At 27.6% G+C, this 16,315-nt stretch overlaps 1 long non-coding RNA gene across 1 annotated transcript; it reads left to right on the plus strand.

Annotated features, from left to right (window-relative positions):
- Nucleotides 1–5,580: 5,580 nt before the first annotated feature.
- LOC145794614 (uncharacterized) lies at nucleotides 5,581–13,447 on the plus strand. The gene is made up of 5 exons (XR_014334537.1): nucleotides 5,581–5,643; nucleotides 8,143–8,214; nucleotides 13,099–13,142; nucleotides 13,264–13,287; nucleotides 13,369–13,447. It is a non-coding gene; the product is annotated as an uncharacterized LOC145794614 (long non-coding RNA).
- The last annotated feature ends 2,868 nt before the right edge of the window (nucleotides 13,448–16,315 follow it).

A 16,315-nucleotide genomic window follows, 5' to 3' on the forward strand; every position in this document is an offset into this window, starting at 1 on the left:
GCGCTCAGCCAAAAGTCCCGAAAACTCAAAACGAACACAAACATGCGCGATCATCACGTGCACAAACGATGACGTCTAAGTCTTAAGGTCGGTCAAAAATGGGGTGTCTACAAGGTCCTTTTATCTTAATACACTTTCAATCATTGGATCATAATTTGAGATTCTTGAACAATTCTTCAATTGATACAAAAGAAAGATAATTCAAAGATAAAGGCAAACTGTAAAAGTAAAATCATATAACTCTGGAAAAGAAAAAAGGACTTTGATGTGGTTGATGCAAAAGAATCACTCAAATCAAAGGAAAAATCATTGTACACGCCAAAAAAAAAAAAAAAGTGTGACAGGGCATGGAGCCCTTGATTATGAAAAACTTCTATCTTAATACACTTTCAATTGTTGGATCAAATTTTGAAATTCTCACGCAATTCTATTGATACAGAAGAAAGACAATTCAAAAATAAAAGAATCTCTAACTGTGAGACAATAGTTAGAGTGAGGAGAACAATAGAGGTGACATACATTAAGTATCAACAAAAGATAAAATATTAAAGATATAACAACTTAAAAGTGAATTATTAGAGAATCTAAGAAGGTAGAGAAAACAAAAACTGAATAATTGCAAAGTTGAAAAGAAGAATTCCATTAGTCACAGATAGTGGTGTAATCAGGAATTTCAATGAGTTGGGCCATTTAACAATTCATCATTATTGTTATGTCATATTTTCAATTTTACACAAGCTATCAACATTAAAGTTCACATGATACCTTTCAAATACAAAAAATATAAAAATTCAATAGTTTTTTCTTTTCCTTTTTTTTTTTTTTTTTTTTTTGTATTTATAAAGATCCTTTTAGATTTCTTCACAAATATTTTATTTTTTTAAATACATTTAGATTAGGCTCATATAAAAAGAAAATTAACTAAAATACAAAAAAAAAAAAAAAAAAATAGTTCACTAACAACAATAAAACACAGAAAACAAAACTTGTAAGCTCATTATATTTTTTTCCAAAATTCAAGAAACATTATTGTAATTTATGTTATTATTAAATCTCACATGTTTGTGAACATGTGCCTCTTCGTCTCTGCAATTATATTTGGTCATTTTTCCCAAGGGAGTAAATCACAAGCAAATAAGGTGATAAACAATGATAAAAACATAAGATATCATACAAAATATGATAAATAAATGTTATTAATCTCAAAAGGAAACCAACATTGATTGCGTTATGCATCAATTCGTTTCTTTTTGAATACCATAAACACAATTCTTTATTTATGTTTATCCCCATGATGCTATGAGTCTCCATATAAATCAACCCACAAAATGAAACCATTTCAAATTCAAAACAGGACAGAAACATTTACATCGTTTTGTGAAGCATTTCCACTCAAATTCAATCTCTTCACAATAGGTCAGTTTGACAAATACACTCTCTGTATATATATATATATATATATGCACGTGGGTTGTGAATTACTTACAAGAAATTTAATAAGCTGCAAACTCAGTGTATACTTGAGGAACTTGAGGCTTTGAAGTTTGGTTTCGACCTATGTATGCCTAAGTTTTTGTGTCTTTAAATTTGTAAACTTTCAATCCATGATCTGATTTTTTTTATTTTTATTTTTTTTCATTCCCTCTAATTATCTTCGACTCTATGAGTAGTAGACATTTGTTGACATCCATTGCTCTATATATTCTCATTCTCCAATCTATTGTGTGTAAGAGCAATTAATGGCCTGGACCGGATTTATTCTGTCTGTAAACTAGCTATCCAAGACGCTAACAAATACCGAATATTTTGGGTTTTCACTAGGGCTGGACGAAGCCAAACACATTCTAAAATCTAAAATTATATTCAACCCATAAACCATAGCTTTGCGGGCCAAGATTAAGTCAGGCCAGGCTTTGAGATCATTAAGCTAATTTTTCACATTTTTTCTGTTTATAGCTCCATTAGTTTTATTTAATTTTTGGAGAAATTATTTATTAAAAAAAAAATCAAAAGGTTTGACCCTTATAACAAAATAAATCCTATTTTTAATTTTATTAATTTAAATTCTAATTTTTTTATATGTTCATTAAGTAAAATTAATCAAAAAAGGTTTATTTCAGTTATTAAACTCAATAAAAAAAATATTTTAGACATTTTATATATATTTACATTGAGTTTAATAACTAAAATACTATTTTTCTGTCGGTTTTACTTACAAAAATAAGCCAATGATTTAGATTGACAACAAATTAAAAGATTAACGTTTAAATTAACAAAATTAAAAACTCAAGATTATTTTATTGTAATTACGCCTTCATGTTATTTATTTATTTATTTATTTATTTATTTATTTTGGCAATCTCGTGTATTTTTTCAGCTTTGAGCTTTAAGACAATTAGTCTAATCTTTTTTTTGCCCTTTTACTTTTAGTTAGTTTACGAGTTTCTTAGTTGAAAATTTCTTCACCTTTTGTATATTGATTAATTACAAAATATTGAGAATGGGTTAAAAGAGCAAGTCACTAAACATGTGTTTTATATTATTTTTCTTTTTTTCTAAACATTGTTACTCTTTATTTTTATTTTTTACCAAAAAAAAAAGTATATTTTTTGTAAATAGAAAACCAAAACTACGGACTTTATCAAATGACACCTTGCGCATGATCTACAAAAGCATATTATAAAAGCAAAATCACAAAACTCTAGAAAAGAAAAAAAGACTTTGATGTGGTTGAAGAAAAGAATCTCTCAAATCAAAGGAAAAACCATTGTATACAGGCCAAAAACAAGTGAGATAGGGCATAGAATCCTTGGTTATGAAGTCCTATCTTAATACACTTTCAATCATTGGATTATAATTTGAAATTCTTGAACAATTCTATTGATACAGAAGAAAGAGAATCCAAAGATAAAAGCAAATTGTAAAAGTAAAACCATATAACTCTGAAAAAGACAAAAAGGACTTTGATGTGGTTGATGCCAAAGAATCACTCAAATCAAAGGAAAAACCATTGTACACGCCAAAAAAAAAAAAAAAAAAAAAAGTGTGATAGGGCATGGAGCCCTTGATTATGAAAACCTTCTATCGTAATACACTTTCAATTGTTGGATCAAATTTTGAAATTCTCACACAATTCTATTGATACAGAAGAAAGACAATTCAAAGATAATAGGATCTCTAACTGTGAGACAATAGTTAGAATGAAGAGAACAATTGAGGTGACATACGTTAAGCATCAACAAAAGATAAAACATTGAGAAAGATATAACAACTTAAAAGTGAATTATTAGAAAATCTAAGAACGTAGAGAAAACAAAAACTGAATAATCGCAGAGTTGAAGAAAAGAATTCCACTACTTACAAACAATGGTGTAATCAGGAATTTTAATGAGTAGGGTCATTTAACAGTCATCATTATTGTTATGTCATATTTTCAATTTTACACAAGCTATCAACATTAAAGTTCACATGATACCTTACAAATTTCATATATTTTCAATCATAATGACAAAATAATTCAAATTAGTCAATTGCAAGCAAAAACAAAATTTTAGGACATTATATGGCTTCAATAAAATAGTCAATAAATCTCATAATTTTTTTTTTACTGCCTTTCAGTTTTTTCAATTTTTATTAAGAAAATTTTCTAAAATTTATTAGTTTGTATTGTATTTTCCCTTTACAAATCTGAATAATTTTATAAATTTGATTATTACAAAATTTGTAAACTACAAAATCAATTTGTAAATTTGATTATTTCTACCGAATCAATTTGTATACTAATCAAAATGCGGGGATAGCGAGGATCTGCTTGGATAACAGGAACCAAATAATCAATCAACAAGCCTTACTGACGCATCCACTGCAATCTCCATTGGTGGCGGAAGCGAAATCATGCTTGGAAGCAATCTAATGGGCGCTAAAGAGTGGGATGAAATACGTAAGTGTTAAAACAGATTCCCAAGTTCTGGTGAGAATGCTCCAACAAAAAGGGTTTAATGTTGAATGGCGGATGGCTAGAATAGTAAATGATATTTTCTATTATGTTAAATTAGCCTATCACTCGTGCTATGCACGGGATAATTATAGATATTTATATTTATTTTAGATTTTTTTTAATATACAAATTATGTTTTTTAAGATTTTTTATTAAAATAATTTAACAATCTTATTATTAACTATAGTGTATGAGAGGAGTTGAAAATGGTACTGCAGTAACTATATACGGATTGTATCTATAATTATTTGTATGAGGGAATTTTAAATGCTAATCAGGAGATTTTGACCTAATAAATAAATGCAGGCATGCGGAAAGACATGTGAATTGAAAAAAATTAATAAATGCTGATTAGGAGATTTCGACAAAATCAATAAATGCTGAGTTTTCTTTTTTAAATAAAATTTAAAAAATTCAGATTGAGATATTGAAGCTCCTACAGACTTTGGAAGTTAAAAACTTCCCCTTTTACTTAGGCCAAGTTTGACATCCTCAAAAAAATCCAAAAAAGTCAAAAAGTCACTATCCTATTTAAATTACATCATCTTATTTAAGTCGCATTACCTCTCTATCACATCATTTCAAACTCAACTCATACCCAACCCATATTTCATAAAAAGTCAAAAAATACACTTATTTAGAACATCCCAAATAATCCCTTAATATATAAGATAGATATTTGTACTACTTTTGTGTTAGTATAGTAGAAAGAAATGTAATTAAACCAGCCCATGATCCGAATGGCGTGCTACCTGTCAAGTAATATAGCCTGTGTTTGGCAAGTGGGTTTGCAGATTTTTTTGGCTATTTTAGCTACAAAAAATAAAATAGGCTATTTTAGCCATAACAAACAAAACATCACATCCAACCCATAATCATTACATTCTTCTCTCACAAAAAAACTCAAAAAAGCCAAAAAATTCTTCCCAAACCAAACTTTTAAGCCCAGGCTAAAATAGCTAAAAAGGCTAAAAAGCTAAAAAGCCAACTCCCTTCATAATATGGTTTATGGTCCTCAAAAGATGCAACGGTGAACCACACAGTAAAATTGCTATTTATCTATATAATAAGTCAAGAGTGTTTTTGAAAATGTCTTAAAAATGTATGTGAGATACATTTTGATCCCATGGTTTAGATCCATTCTAATAAAAATCAATGGTTGAGATCAATAGTTTATATCAAAACAAGAGTGTCTCAAAGGTTTCCCGCCCATACCCTCTGTCTCCCCCTGTCTCCCCCATACCCTCTGTCTTCTTTCCATTCCTACTCTCTGATGAGATGTGAAGCTTGACAGAAAAATACTACTGCACTCTTAACTGCTGGAGAGAAGCACATACGAAATTGAATTGAGAAGGTTGGAGAGAAGCACATGTCAACATTTTATTGAATTCAAACAGAGGTGGGCTGAATTCTAACAGAGGTGGGTTGGAGAGAAGCACATTTTTGTTCCTGAACTGCTGGGTTGAATTCAAAATTATTGAATCCATATATGCTGGGTTCCTTTCCTTTCTCTTATGCTTTCTCTCATTTTTATTCTCTCATTTTTGTTCTTCTTCTTGAATTTTTTTTTTCCCTCAGCTTTTGCCTTCATCAGAGCTTACCGTTGTTCACTCTGGCTCCAAGTGAAACAGGAACTTCAAACAGAGGTAACTCGGCTGCTCGGTAAAATGAAACCACTTAATGATACATGCTGCTCGGTAAAATGAAACCACTTAATATTAACTCGGCTGATTTTTCTAATAAATTTTTAAATCCTCCATCTGCGTTTAATTTTCATCTGCGTTTAATTTTTAATTCCCCTGCTGCGTTTAATTTTCATGCGCATTAACTTACAGTTTCTTCTTTGTTTGGGTTTTCCAGCTTTCTGTTCAATCCTCCATCTCTGTGTCTGTGCCTTCTTCATGAACATATGAAATAATATGTAACCCATCAATTAGATATTGGATATTGGATTTGATCGTGTGTGTTATATATATAGATATATATCTATAGTTAATACTCTCTCATATCTTGATGATGATCGTGTGTGTTATATATATATATATATAGATATATATATATCTATAAATTTGCTTTCTGTTCAATCCTCCATCTCTGTGTCTGTGCCTTCTTCATGAACATATGAAATAATATGTAACCCATCAATTAGATATTGGATATTGGATATTGGATTTGATCGTGTGTTATATATATAGATATATATCTATAGTTAATACTCTCTCATATCTTGATGATGATCGTGTGCATATGCATTGGTTTCAATTGGAGTATATAATAAGTCAAGAGTGTACATATGCATATAGATATATATATATTAATCATCTATGATAGAAATATAATAAGTCATTGGTTTCAATTGGAGTATATAATAAGTCAAGAGTGTACTCATTAACCAATCTACTATAACGCAGAGTCTGGAGTAAATTTGATCATTAAAGTATTTAAATACTTTAGGATACAATTTAAAATTTATAGGATACAATTTTCTATCATAAAATATATTTATGATCATTAATAGAATACAATTTATAGGATACAATTTTCTATCATACAATATATCATAAAATTTATACTTGAGATTTTAAAATTTTCTACAAACAGAGGTGAGATTTTGATCATTAATAGGATACAATTTACAATTTATAGGATACAAAATAGGATACAATAATATATTTAAATACTTTTATATTTTGATCATTAAAAGATAGGACTCCACCATTTCGTTTCATTTGCTCCAGACTTGAGATTATAGTAGATTGGTTAATCTGATGCTTTAGTTTATGATTAAGAAAATATTGATTAAGAATATTTTCTTAGTTGATTAAGAACTTCAAACAGAGGTGTTAGAGGTTGAAAAACATATTTTGAAAAACATGATGATGTTTACCGCTGTGACTTTCTATTTTGAAAATGGTCCCCTCGCAGAATGGTGTTGGAGGTTGAAAAATGTGACATATTTGGCACAATGACATCTGGAAAAATGTGAGTTGAAAAACATATTTGGCACATAGTATTTTAATGATTAAGAATAGCATTTTAAGAAAATATGATTAAGAAAATATTTATACCAGCATATATTTTCTTAGTTGATGATTAAGAAAATATTCACATATATTTTCTTATCATCAATGTAAAATATTCACATTAACAGCATATATCATCAATGTAAAATATTTATACTTAATGACTACCAGCATATATCATCCAGAGTGAAGTTCCCCTTGCACCCAATGGCTACTCAGTAAAATATTTATACTTAATGGCTACTCAGTAAAATATATTTATGATAGAAATATATTAAATTCTTATAATATATTTTTAATGAGTAAAAATGTATGTTATTTTAAGTATGAATGTTCATTTATATTAAATTCTTATAATATTTATACTTTAGTTTATGATTAAGAAAATATTGATTAAGAATATTTTCTTAGTTGATTAAGAACTTCAAACAGAGGTGTTAGAGGTTGAAAAACATATTTTGAAAAACATGATGATGTTTACCGCTGTGACTTTCTATTTTGAAAATGGTCCCCTCGCAGAATGGTGTTAGAGGTTGAAAAATGTGACATATTTGGCACAATGACATCTGGAAAAATGTGAGTTGAAAAACATATTTGGCACATAGTATTTTAATGATTAAGAATAGCATTTTAAGAAAATATGATTAAGAAAATATTTATACCAGCATATATTTTCTTAGTTGATGATTAAGAAAATATTCACATATATTTTCTTATCATCAATGTAAAATATTCACATTAACAGCATATATCATCAATGTAAAATATTTATACTTAATGACTACCAGCATATATCATCCAGAGTGAAGTTCCCCTTGCACCCAATGACTACTCAGTAAAATATTTATACTTAATGGCTACTCAGTAAAATATATTTATGATAGAAATATATTAAATTCTTATCATATATTTTTAATGAGTAAAAATGTATGTTATTTTAAGTATGAATGTTCATTTATTTTATTTACTTAGTTTCACATGGTTGCGAAAGTTCATTTATATATATAAGTATGAATGTTCATTTATTTTATTCACTTAGTTTCACATGGCTCCATGTATCTCCTTGCACCCAACAATATCACTTATTTTTTAATTGAAATCAGGAACTTGAACTTGAAACAGGAACTTTGCTCGGCTGCTCGGTTAGTTAATCAGGAACTTGGAGCCATAAAAAATAAAAAGCTCGGCTGCTCGGTTAGTTTATTGCTTTGGTAACGTTTGGGTGCAGCTTCTGTTATTATTTTGCTTTGATATTGAGCCAACTGTGTTTTCAAAGAATTCTACTCAATGTGTTTACTGAGAATAATTTTAATTGTCCACTGTTTTCAAAGAATTCTGTTTTCAAAGAATTCTGCTCAATTAGAATAATTCTGCACAATGTGTTTTCAAAGCAGAATTTCTTATCACCAAAATCACCAAATTCTGCTCAATGTGTTTACTGTCAACTGTTTATCACCAAAATCATAAATTTTGGTTCCGCCAAAAATTCTGCTCAATGGAATTTTTAAATTAGCTTGGTGTTATACACTTGAAAATTGGTTTCAAAAAAGGTTATTGACACATATTTGAAGACATGTTATTGAACTACTTGATGTTATTGAAGACATTTTTCTAATTATTGAACTACTTGATATTTGATGACATTTTTTAAATTAGTTATATGGGTAATTATGATTTATTATTTCTTTTTTTGGAAAATATATTAACTTTATTATTTTTTAAAATTTATTTTAAGTTTTATATTTTGAATTCAATCATACAATTTGCTATTTTATTTTCTAAAACAAAATACTTATATATACACATACACTATATGGGATTCTTTTTAACTTGATATCCTAAATAAGTACAAAAGTTGCCTACCCCTTTAAATCACCATTGCAATGTTGGACACTAGAGATCCCACAACAATAAAATTGAATGAAACTTTTGTGACAACCATGCCACAAAAAAATTAGGAAATTAAATTGAATAAACCACTATACCATAACGATCTGTTTGGAATGTGTTCAACACTCCAAAAAGAAAAAAAAAAAAGAAAGAGAGAGAGAGAGAGGTTTATTACACAAAAAAATTAAAAAAATTGTATATAAAATTAGGTAGGAAATTAATGAAAATGTGGTTTGACTTTTTGCTTGGTTTAGTTCAGCCTCTTGAATGTGTTCAACACTCCAAAAAGAAAAAAAAAAAAAAAAAAAAGGTTGTGGAGAATCCAAGCCCCCTTTTGGCTTTAGAGATGATTTTTTTATGACTCAAAATTATTGGTTTGAGATATCATATTCAAAAGAAACTTGATGATATATTTTACTGAGTGCTTTGATTTTTCTATGTTTGTTATTTAAAATGAAATTCAGTGCTCTAAAAAAAAATAGATGATCTTCACAAATCATGTGAATCTGTGAATCTAAGTGCCTTGGATTTTTTAATATTAGGTGCATTATATAAAAAGATTCTGTATATACAAATTGTGCATAAATTCAATTTTAAAAAATTTGGTTTGTTTGTTTACTTAATCATCAACAAAGAAATTATTAGGTGTTTACAATTTTTTTTATGGTTTACTTAATCATCAACTAAGAAATTATTCTGTCAGGGTTTACAATTTTTTTTTTACTTGCTCTTATATTTTGATTTGCAGTATTGGTGAACATTAAAAATCTTATATGTTTATTTCTTAATTTGCATTAACATTAGGGAGAGTTGTTATTTATTTGAATTTTGTAGATCATGTAATACAAGCAAAAATGTTACAAGTTATATATATATATTTTTAATGTTTTGACAAAAATACAAAAATAAAATTTTGTAGATCATGTAATACTAGCGTATTTTGTAGATCATGATATACAAAAATATATATATATTTTTAATCTTAAAATTATTTACATCGTGCCTTCTGTCAATTTTGATTAAACATCGTGCCTTCTCTCATAACTATTAAACATTGAGGAAATGTGTCTCTCATCACCAAATTTCTGTCAATTTTTAATCAGAATTATTGTCAATTTTTTTAATAAAAAAATCATTAAACAGAAATTGGTTTGCTATTAAAAAAAAAAAAATGTTATACACATTGTGTTTACTGTCAACTGTGTATAATAGTTGGTACAAAATGTATTATTTAAGAAAAAAAAAATATATTTTTAATCTTAAAATTATTTACATCGTGCCTTCTGTCAATTTTGATTAAACATCGTGCCTTCTCTCATAACTATTAAACATTGAGGAAATGTGTCTCTCATCACCAAATTTCTGTCAATTTTTAATCAGAATTATTGTCAATTTTTTTAATAAAAAAAACATTAACCAGAAATTGGTTTGCTATTAAAAAAAAAAAAAAAGGTTATACACATTGTGTTTACTGTCAACTGTGTATAATAGTTGGTACAAAATGTATTATTTAAGAAAAAAAAATATATATTTTTAATCTTAAAATTATTTACATCGTGCCTTCTGTCAATTTTGATTAAACATCGTGCCTTCTCTCATAACTATTAAACATTGAGAAAATGTGTCTCTCATCACCAAATTTCTGTCAATTTTTAATCAGAATTATTGTCAATTTTTTTAATAAAAAAAAACATTAAACAGAAATTGGTTTGCTATTAAAAAAAAAAAAAAAGTTATACACATTGTGTTTACTGTCAACTGTGTATAATAGTTGGTCTGTCAATTATTTAAAAAACATCATGTCAACCAAATTCCTATCAATTTTGATTAAACATTAACCAGAATTATTGTGAACCAAATTTCTCTCAGAACTATTAAACATTGAGGAAATGTCTCTCATCACCAAATTTCTATCAATTTTTAATCAGAATTATTGCCAATTTTTTTAATCAAAAAAAACATTAAGCAGAAATTATTTTCTCATCAAAGAATTACTGTCAATTATTTGAACTATTAAGCACAAATTTGGTCCTTACACATAAGGTTGGTCTCAAAATTATTTGGCTATTATACACAAGAAAAACGTAATAGATCCAAAATTTTCACTAAATCAAGGATGAACAAATTTTTTTACCAAATCTCCAATAATAATACTTTTAATCTTTTCTGATAAAATTTTAAAATAGAGTATGGATAGGAGATGGTTTTCTTTCATAAAAAATAGTATAGATAGGAGATGGTTTTTAGGATAAGTTTGGAATTTTTTTGTAAAGATTTGAAGAAGACCATGAGAGTAAGGATTGGAGTATTCGTATCAGATCAAACTTTTAATCAAACTTTTAATCAAATTTGATGAACAGAGAGAGAGAGAGAGAGAGTAAGTTAAGTAATTTACTAATCATAATCATCATGGGTTGGTTGTCCTGACTCCTTTACTTAGGGGCTTCTATTCTCCCTTTTATTTATTTATTCCTTCCAAAATAAAAACCTAGGCTTAGGCGCCCATAGGATTGTTTGACAAAAAGGCATTATTCATTTCTATTCAACTTACTAAACCATCAAGCACATCACTAATCACTGGAATGCTCAGTTGAAGAACTCTACATGCTCAATTTTATTTTTCAAAAATAGATGCAATCAACCATGATTTAGTCACCCTTTTGATGAAAGAACATTTCATTTAGTGGGTCACACATGTATGCAAGATATAGAGAGAGACATCACTACGATATACTTTTACACAAAAATTGTACCATTCAAACGTAGTATATTTGTTGTGTGATTCTAAAAAAAAAGGGACTGTTTTTTTCATTTTTTTTTTTGAATATCTACAGTTCCTAATTAAAAGAAAAATTTGAAAGACTTGGCATGTTAACATTTATGTGTAATATGGCAAAAGAGTTTATGTTTTTATTTTTTATTTTTTTTTATTTTGTACAGATGATAAATATTTTTATCAATTTTTTTGAATATTTTTTTATAAATATTTTAGTTCTCTGTGTTGTACAGATGATAAATATTTATGTGTAATATGGCAAGAGCAACTAGAGCTCCTAATTAAAAGAAAAATTTCAAAGACTTGGCATTTTAACATTTATGTGTAATATGGCAAGAGAGTTTATGTTTTCTTTTTTCTTTTTTTGGCACCTTTTTAAAGGAGTATAGTATTCTATGTTGTATTTCAAAAAAATCTGGTGAGTGTATATATGTGTATATTACTTTAGTTGTCTTTATGAAAAAAAAATGTATTAAACTTACAAGTATTTAACTTAACCCAACTATTTAACATTATTTGTTTTGCTTTGAATCAAATTCACCAAGTATTTAACTTAACCCACAAAAATGTATTCAACATTTTATTATAAAAAAATAAAAATAAAAATTGTACCATTCAAATATAATATATTTGTTGTGTGATTCTAAAAAGAAAGTGATTGTTTTTTTTTATTTAATTTTTTTTTGAAAGACTTGGCATTTTTACATTTATGTGTAATATGGCAAGAGATTTATGTTCCTTTTTTTTTTTCACATTTTTAAGGGAGTATAATATTATATGTTGCATTTCAAAAATTCAGGTCAATGCATATGTGTGTATTACTTTAGTTGTTTGATGAAATAATTATTCATTATTGCTTATAAAATGGCTTTCTTATGTGGTGAATTTTTTTTTTGGCATAAATTTATGTTTGGACTTTCCAAATCATAAATGGTGAACTTCAAAATATTTATGATTATAATGGGTTTTAATTTTGGTTTTAATTTCATCTCTATAAAATTGAAGTCAGTTAAGAAAGAGAAAAGTTCAAATTCGGACAATTATTGTGCTCAAGTTTTAATTTATCATTTTAATTTTAATGTGATTGTTAAAAAACAGCATGTATCATTAAGTGGTTTCATTTTAATATATATGATTAACTCGGCTGATTTTTCTAATAAATTTTAATGTCATTTTAAATGTTATTTGAATTTTATTTAAATAACATTTCATTTCCAATTTTTTGCTAATTCCTAATTTTTATTGTGCTCAAGTTTTAATTTATCATTTCATTTAAATAACATTTCATTTTAAATGTTATTTGAATTTTATTTAAATAACATTTCATTTCCAATTTTTTGCTAATTCCTAATTTTATTATTGCTAATTTTTTGTTTCTTTGTGTCTAAAATTATATAACCAAACATTTTTAGGTTGAAGTACAACAGTTATGAACAATATCACTATTTTTGGTCAAGTAAGTTTTTTTTCTTCTTTCTTCTCTTCATATAAATTTAAGTACCTCTCTTATAAATTTAAGTACAACAGTTATGGACAATATCACTATTCTAATTATATTTTTTCCTCATACTTTATAGGTGGATGGGGACTTACACCGAACCGTAATATCACCTCCCTTTACTAATTTTCTTATTTATGTGTATAAATTTTTATTTATCACTCTAAAATTTTTGTATGTATAGGTTCGATTTCTTCAAGAAAGAAATGTTAATGTTGTTATTCGCGATGAGCGTGACCTTAATACTATTCACATTCATGAGGTAAGCCTAAAAGTCGCTTCAACATTGGACATGTATTTTTTTATCATTTTAAAAATAATTTATAAATATATTCTACTTATTTTTTACAGGCAAAGGCAAAGGAAAAAGACAAGACAATATCAAAGGAAACAAAAAAAGCTATTCCTTATGGCAAAGGAAAGGAAAATGCACATCCCATGGTATGGTTTCTCAACAGTTTTTAAAAGTTTCTTTTTCGAATATTATATAGATTTTTTTAGGAATTGCATAGTGTCATATACTATTTTTTATGTACATTTTTCAAAAGTTTCTTTTTCAAAAATTTATTCAATTCTTTTTATTGAATGTGAAATGTTTTTCTGAAGCATGTTAAAGTAAGCATTTGTACAACATGCTAATGCATTTGTATAAACATTAATTTGAATTTTTAACATGTTTGTCTATTTGTATGATAAAAATATGTTGCATTGAGACAATATGTTGCATCTACAACATAGCATAATAAAAATAAAATAGAAGAAAACGAAAAAGGAAAAGGAAAATAAGAAGAAAGAATAATTATGTGATGAAAAGGAAACTACATAATATAATTTTTTTTTAATTTTTATTTTTCTTATAAGAAGTTCTTAAGGAAAGAAGAAAAAGACAAAAATGCATTTTAATACAACAGAAACAACAAGAAGAGAGAAAAGGAAAGTACAAGACATTACATGCTAATATTCACATTTTACGTACCCAATGATTTAATATTTACCTTTTCAACGTACATTTTGTAAAGAGATGGGTAGTGTCTTAAAATCAGTAAGTACGTGCATAGTGAGTTTGCAGTTTTGTGTTTTCAAATTATTTTTCCCTTCCTTTTTAAATTTCATTGGTTCTTATATGACTAACAACTTAACCGAGTGAAGAGGAAAAGTTAGTTAAAAGGAAGAAAAATTACATGATGAAAGGGAAGCAAGTTAGTTAATCTTCACATTTTATGCACATTCTTATATAATATTCTCATTTTAGGCACACAATGATAATGTGTTATCAAAAGCTGCATTGGCCCAACGTGCACGACGAGAACGTGAAAAAAATCAAAAGCCATGTTCTGCATACCAATTGGGACAACGCCTGCGACGAGAACGAGAAAGAGAAAGATCGAAGGAATGTATTAACCCAAGACAACCTTCTTTAACACCAAATTGGTAAAAAGAAAAAGAATCTTTTACCCAAGACAATTTTGAATTTTTTACTCTTACTATTACCACTTTATTATATAGATTTTAATTTGTTCACAATCTATTTCTGTAGGCCTCCTCCTACAACTCCATGTAGAAATGTTGGTGTGGTCATCCGTGATGAGCACGACCTTAATGTTATCCGTGTTCGTGTGGTAAGTACAAAATCAAGTCAAACATTGTATGTATTTTATTTATATAAGATTATATAAGATTTTTTTTAATCTTTTCAATATTTTATTTATATTTGTTAGGCAAAAGATAAAGAAAAGGTCAACCCAATGTCTAAAGGAAAAGAAAAGATGGCTCCTTCCGGCAAGAGAATGACAAATGCATGTCAAGTGGTATATATTCTTTTTTAAAAATATGATGCAAAACTAATCAAAATTTTGATAGTTAAAATATATGAGTGTGTAAAATGAATTTATTGTTTTATGTTGTTTTTGTATAATGATTGTAATATGTTTTCCTGTAACTTGCTATTATTTGTATGTATTTTTCAAATTTATTTATTCTTATTTATAATGTACCATCCATAAGTTGCTACTTATATAAAGAGAATAGGAAAAAAGAAACGAAGAAATAAAGAAAAAATATATAAAGAAAGGAGAAACTAAATAAGATAGGTTTTTAATTCTTATTTAATATATAAAATAGAAAACAAAAAAAGGGAAAGGGAAAGTGAAGAAATAAGAAGATAGAAAGGGAAGAAATAAGAAAAAAAGAAATAAAGATAACACTATTAAAGGTATAAAACAAATAAAATATAAAACAAAATTAAGAGAAATGGAAGAAATAAGAAGATAGTTTCATTTTAAACACAAAATATTCACATATTTTGTTTCAATGATAAAATATTTTCTTTTTAGGCACAAAATGATAATATAATATCAAAAGCTGCATTGGCCCAACGGGCACGGCGAGAGCGTGAAAAAATTGAATTTCAATGCTTGCAACGAGAGCAAGAGGGATTAGAAGAATGTGTTCAAATAAGACAACGTTCTTTAACACCAATTCGTCGCGATCGCACTCACTTGGAGTGGGAAACAATAACTGAAGATTCTCAGTCGGCACAAAAACGAACAATGGTTACCTATCATCAGACATGTTCGTTTTCTATGCCAAGCCCATCTTCAAATTCACAAAGGAATCGGTAAATTACTGTGTCTACTCCTATAAATCGATTTCTTCAAGCACATCTTCAGATTCTCAGATCTTCAATACATACTTTTACTCATACCGTTTTGTTTTACAGAATTTTATTTATACACAAATATTTGTAGGTCTACTCCTATAAATCGATTTCTTCAACAAGATCTATGTACTGATGATGAATTAGAAGATCTACCTACGAGTATATCAATTGGCGCCCGGGCACACAAAGAATCTTGCCGCCATTATCTTGGCAAGATGGATGTATTATGTCCTTATTGTTCAGCCTTACATTGGATGGATGAAAAAATTGACAAAATCATCTATAAAGCGTCCCTTATTCGGAACTTGCTGTTTGGAAGGGAAGATTAGGCTGCCTTTACTTATTACACCCCCTCCACCACTTCAGGCATTGTATGATGGGAATAATGATCAATCAAAATCCTTTCGAAGTTATACTCGAGTGTACAATGCAGCCAATGCTTTTACAAGTCTTGGTGCTACATTGGATCCTA

This window comes from Camellia sinensis, chromosome 7, assembly GCF_055761805.1.
Source record: "Camellia sinensis isolate YWXY chromosome 7, ASM5576180v1, whole genome shotgun sequence".
Classification (NCBI taxonomy): Eukaryota; Viridiplantae; Streptophyta; class Magnoliopsida; order Ericales; family Theaceae; genus Camellia; species Camellia sinensis.